This window comes from Chlorocebus sabaeus, chromosome 18, assembly GCF_047675955.1.
Source record: "Chlorocebus sabaeus isolate Y175 chromosome 18, mChlSab1.0.hap1, whole genome shotgun sequence".
NCBI classification, from domain to species: domain Eukaryota; kingdom Metazoa; phylum Chordata; class Mammalia; order Primates; family Cercopithecidae; genus Chlorocebus; species Chlorocebus sabaeus.
This window is the reverse complement of record NC_132921.1, coordinates 67304910-67310909: the sequence shown is the minus strand read 5'-3', so window position 1 is coordinate 67310909 and position 6000 is coordinate 67304910. Positions and strand designations below refer to the sequence as shown.

Sequence of the window (6000 nt, the reverse complement as noted above, 5' to 3'; positions counted from 1 at the left end):
GAACTGTGAGGTGAGGTTGTCTGATGGACTATGAGGATACAGAAGTCCTTGGTGATGCCAGCAGAACAAGGTACAGGAAAAGTCTGTGGTGGAGCTCCTAACAAACAGGAGATGGAGTGACTTGGAGACTGGCAGACAGAAGTAACAAGGAAAGATAGCGGGTGATTGTAGCAACTGACTGGTAGGACAGAATCTGTCTGGAAAATCCTTCATCTTAGGAGGTGGAGACTTCCTTTCATTATGAAATTGGGATCGTTTGCTCAGACTCCCTGGCAGGTGCATACAGATATGTGACTAGGCTCTGCCAATCAGACGTGCCTCCCTCGAATTGCAGCAGGAAGCTCAACCTTGTACCCATTGTGCAGGAGCCACTCTGGAAAGGGACTGCTGCCAAATCCGCATGCCCAATTACCACCTGCAGAGGCACTGGCATGGACGGCAGCCTCCAGGAGTGCCTGGTGCTGAGTGGGTTGTGGGCTTTCAACAGACAAGGTCTGCAGATTGGTTGGGGGCATTGTTTCTGGTTGCATAGCCTGGGAAGCTGGTTCTTCAGTGATGCCTCTCACCCCATCCCATTGCGCCATCCCCATGATTCTGTGGCTCTCCAGCATTTTTGAATACATTCATTTTCAGCCTACATCAGCCAGCCAGTTTCTGCTGTTTACATCCAAGGGAATCTTGACTGACACTGTGATAGAGCCAGATTGTTAGCCTCTCAAAGGAAGAAGGATTTTCACACAAGGGTGCAAGAGGAATGACTTAGAAGAGGATTTGGGAGGTGAGGCATGCTGCCCATACCTGACCCTCATCCTTGTAGATCCTCTCTGTCCTCTCGTCCCAGTACTGCTCTGTGCTTCCTGGAGGATGTCACTTTCCCTGTCATCCTCTGAGGCAGAGAAGTTCCTACTGCCACCCTAGAGTTTCCATCAGAAGGGTAGGACTTACTTTCAGGTGCTAAGCAGGTCTAGGTGGTGGTGCCTGGGGTCCATAGGTTAGTAAGTCCCACATCAAGTCTGGCATTGTATCCAGAGGGTGTCCTCTATGGTCATGGCAGCAGTTCCTCTCCAGGTGCTGTACTGCAGAGGGTGTGCTTAGTCTCCTCTACAAATCCAACTGGGCACCTAGAGAGAAATCCCAAAATTTAGTTGGTCAACCTGGTTCAGGAATTCTTACGTACAAGAACTGAAGGGATCCCTGAACTGGGGACTTGAAATAGATAATAAAGGCCTTAAAATAGATAATAAAGAACTTGCACTTGGACTTGAACTCCCAGTGAAGAGTGAAGAAATGGGTCTTACTGAATCATGCATTACTTAATCAGAATTATAAGATGGAAATAATGTGTAAACATAGTGTTTTAAGTACCAGTGTGGTTCTGGTATGAACGGTCTTAGCCATGGGTGATCAGAGAATATCCTAGTGTGGGTTCCATTCAAATCTTTTTTCTGTTAAGTCATATGTAGTGAGTTCTTTTTTGCATTCTATTGGGTCCATGCCCATTAAAATCAAGCAATATTTATTATATGCCCATTATCTGGTAGGCACTTTGCTAAGTACTGGGATACCACAGTGAAGGCAGGACAGTTTTCTTGAAGGGAGCTTACAATCTATCTAAGGAGACAGGCGATTACATTCTGCAGAGACATGCAGGCTCGTGGAACTGTGAGGGTGCACAAGTTGCATGAGTGCAGGTCAGCCTGGCCGTTTCTCTGTATCATCATAATACGTTATGAAGAGAGTGATCAGCTGACTCTTATGAAATGGTTCAAAATCCATGTTAATGCTATTTCTATTGTCCTCTCAATTTTGTCCCCTGTTTGCTATTTCACAAGTGTATGCTGGAACCCAGAGCCACTGAAATTGCGGTTCAATTCTGTCCCAACGCAAAATACTCCATGGATGTTCTCTGCAAATGCCTCCTTCAAAATGCATCCTGGGAACACCTCTGTGACTCACTGGGGAGGGTTTTATAGTCCTTGCCGGATGTACGTTTGAGAAGAACTTCTCTAGTTATGGCTGCTCTGAAACTATTTCCCCATCCTGGGGGGCAATTTCTCATTTCCCACCAGCTACCCACTGGATTTCTTTACTTAAGGCAAAATGCTGCCTTGCCAGATGTTTGCTGTTTCTCTGGTTTATCTCTATGGTAGATGGGTTCCAAAAGTACCTGAAAACTGAAGCTTTTATAATTTTTACGTGTTTTCCCTTGACAGTGTTTCCCTCTGCCCACTCATTAAATAAAAGCATTGTCCCCAATTTAATCTTTTCTTCTCCGCACTCTCCCTCTGCTCCCTCTTCCTTGGTAACGTCCTGCACATAGGCTCATATGAGATCACTTACTGTAATGGTTCTCAACTTCCTTTTGCTATTCTCAGTAGATCCTTTCTGCAAAGCAGGTCTTGTAGAGTCCAATATATCAACCAAAGACAACGCTTCTGTGCTTGAAATGGGGATCAGGGCCCACGCCCTGCCTGTTGCCTCTTCCCACACCCACACAGAGTCCCTAAGGCACCCAGTGACACCCTAAACGGGGCTTCTGAAAGTAGGTTGGTGTCAGACTCTCCCACAGGCTTGTTAGCAGACATAGCTTCTGCGTTCCATGCCCCCGCCTGCAACGCACCGAATGAAACTCTCAGGTGGGAGCCTGGGAATCTTCATTTTACCAAGATCCTCCACTGAGTCTCATATTCATAAAATTTCAGAGCCACTGCCCATTACTCCAAGAGCATAATTTAAAAACTGCTCTTTTGGGACAACCCCATTATTTTACAGAGATACTCTTTGAGTTCCAGAAGCATGGAGTCAGACCTCCCAAACAGAGTACAGCTGTCTTTTCACCTCCATGTAAAAAGGTGCTGAGTCTATGTTAGACTCCCAGTGACCAGTTCTAGCTGCCTACAGGAGCTACCATCGGCATTTCAAGCTACAGGGTCGGACTGACTCTGCATTCTCTTCATGCTATCTCCGCCATCCCAGGATCACAGTGGCTTCTGGAGGTCCCAAGCCTGGCCTTCGGATCTCAGGTCGTGTTTCCAACCAATGACTCTAGGTGACCCCCAGCTCCTCTGTGGTTTCCCCGTCAAAGTCCATCGCTTGTCATGGTCACCGTGTTGAAATGGACTCATCTTTACAGAGCCTGCTATACACCACATCCCTCCAGAAAGACCCGCTGTGCCCACAGCTGCACTGATACCTCCACTCTCTGTCCTTCTTAACAGACTCAATGCTGTACACATTGGTGGTTTCCAGGCTTGGGAGAACATTAGCACCACTGGAGAAGGTGTGCTTTTTGAAACACCCACGTAGACCTACCCAGAGATTCTGCTTTAATTGGCCTGGGATGGGCACTTGGCATGGGCATTTTTAGAAAGCTTTTGCCACTGCCCTCTTCCTCCCCCTTCAGGGACTCTGACATAAAACAAAGGTTGAGAACCATTGCTCTAATTTGAATAGAGTTAATTAGGGGCACGTCTGTCTCCCTGGCAAGACTGTAAGATTTGCCCTGTTCACCTTCATATTGCATTTCTTTCTTCCTTCCTTTTTGTAATTACTGAAGGTTTCCTGAGCCCCGACAGCATGCTAAAACACTATGCTGGGCTCACTGTCTTGCACAGAGATGGAAAAATCTATACAGATACATTATTATTGTCATCATTTATCCCTCTTGGACTGTAATCTCCTGAAAGATCTATGCCTCGCTTTAACATATAACCCTATATTCTGAAGGAGGGGCAGTGTGCAGTGCAAAGTATACCTACTTTGGTGTCTGACTGGCTGACCTGTGTTCATATTCAAGATCTGACATTTCCTAGCTACACGGTTGAGCAGGTAACTTAATCTCTCTCTGAACCTCAATTTCCTTAGCCATTAAAAATATTATCTATCTGTGGGATTGCTGTGAGAATTGCAGATGGATGAGGAGCCGGCAAGGGGCTGCCAGTGACTGCCCAATCAATTCGGAGCTTTCTCTTTCCACTTGCAGAGAGCAGTCAGACTTGCTGGGCACATCCCAGGCTGCCTAGATCTTACCAGAGAAAACAGGAGGGAGCGGCTTCTCTCCGCATGTGGGACAAAGCCAAGCAGAAAGGATACTCGGTAATTTACCAGTGATTTTTTAAAAAGTCAAATGACAAAATGTTTGCATGTTTAAACATACTGCAGTTTTAAGACTTCCAGAAAAGGTTAGGTGGTGATGTTGTTCAAAACAATGGAAAGGATGGCAACAATCTTTGAAGAAAACAATATTTGAAATAAAAGAGTTGCCTTAATTTGCAAAAATCCATATAGGATGGGAAGGGAGAGAGCAGTCCTGGCTCAGCTAGTAACCAGCTGTGTAGCTTTGGAATGCTCTGAACTGCATTTTACTTGTTGGTTAAATCTTTAAAAATATAAAGTCAAATAAAAATGTTAGCCATTTTAAATCAATTTTCTGAGAGTGTAAAGCACATGAGACTTAAAAAACAAACAAACACAGGTCTAAATACTGCTATTTGACTGCTAATACATGACACCAACATTTCTTTCTTGATACTTGTTCCATGATTCCCCCTCTAGGTATGAGTAGGAACAAATCTATATTCTGGATTGGGTGTCATGAAGCCCTGAATCTAGGTTAAAGAGTGTTGCAAAACCCTAATCTTTCTTACACCTAAACCAAACTCGAGAATTGCATATTGACTTCCAAGATGAAGACCTTTATGTTTTAAATGGTTTCTAGCATACTGATGTCATTTGACTTCCACAGAAAATGTTATTTTTTATCATTGTTATTCTTATTTTGTTCAGTTAGGTGCTTATAAAGGTGGTTAATTGTTTAAGAACTGTGCTAAGCGTGACTTGGGTGTTATTTTACACCTTTATTTCCATTTATGTTTCCTTTCTTTACCAGTGCATTTAAACTGCAGAGTAATATTGTCCTACCTTTTGTAAGAGAAGTAAAAATACTTTGCACACCTGCACAATTTTATAACAGAAAAACCTGAACTCCATGTTTTAAAGTACCCATCTCGTATTTTATCCCAAAGCCATTAAGATTGTTTATTTCTTACCTTCCCTAAGCTGAAATGCAAAGTCATCATTCTGATTCACAAACCCCTGTCAGTTTGGCTTTATAAAGGCAACAACAGGGTGTGTTATGCAGGCAAGACAATCTCTGCAAATTACTTGAGGCTTCACATCTGAGACCTAAACTCCCTGGAGACTGGCAGTTCTTCCTCGAGATGGCCCTGCCACTTACTGCTTCCTGACGTGGCTGAAATCAAGAGAGAGACATGATGATGACTATTTTCCAGTTAGAAATTTAAAACCAGACAGTGACAAATCAATTCTCAAGGCATACATTTCCATTTGTGAAAGTGAAAAAAATAATCCTGAGAGTCCCCCGTTGCTAGCCTTGAAAGTTAAGACACACTAACAAATCTCTCAGTGTCAGGGATTTTAAAAATCTCTCTTAGACTATTTTTCAAATGGAAACTGGTGGCAAACTGGATGACATTTCCACTGGGTATGGTGAGACCTCCGAACAAGAGAAGGGCGGTGCTGAGACCAGGGTTTACCAAGAGTCCTGAAAAGCTGTATTAGAATAGCCATGGATCAATGTGAAACCTAATACTTTAATGACTGAGCTTCTCTTGAGCTCTTGTTTTTAATTCTCTGGTCTCAAGAGAATCATTTTCTTCTCTCAATCTAGTCTTACTGGGAGGAGGAGACAGCCAGGGTATAACTGTGACTCAGGAAAAGCTGAGGAAGAGTTTCCAGTGGGTGAGGACAATGTGTAAGCAAGTGGCCAAGCCCCCAAATTCAGAAACATAGACTTCTCCCCACCTGTATAACCTGGGCTGAGTTACTTAACTGCTGGAAATCTCTGTTTCCTCCTCTATTTCCTGCCCCCAAATGGTTAGTATCACACAAAGCATTTAGTGCAGGGCTTGGTACATAGTGAGCACCTACTAATTATTGGGAATGTTAATGATTTTATCTTCTCGGTGTTTAACAGCTTGC

The 6000-nt window shown here is 43.9% G+C and overlaps 1 long non-coding RNA gene across 1 annotated transcript in view; it reads left to right on the top strand.

The window, feature by feature from the left end:
- Positions 1 to 3957: 3957 nt before the first annotated feature.
- The window catches only part of LOC140709062 (uncharacterized), a 53242-nt gene continuing 51199 nt past the window's right edge, over positions 3958 to 6000 (top strand). Inside the window, exon 1 of the long non-coding RNA XR_012089393.1 lies at positions 3958 to 4095. This is a non-coding gene — a long non-coding RNA (uncharacterized lncRNA). The remainder of the gene's footprint in view (positions 4096 to 6000) is intronic.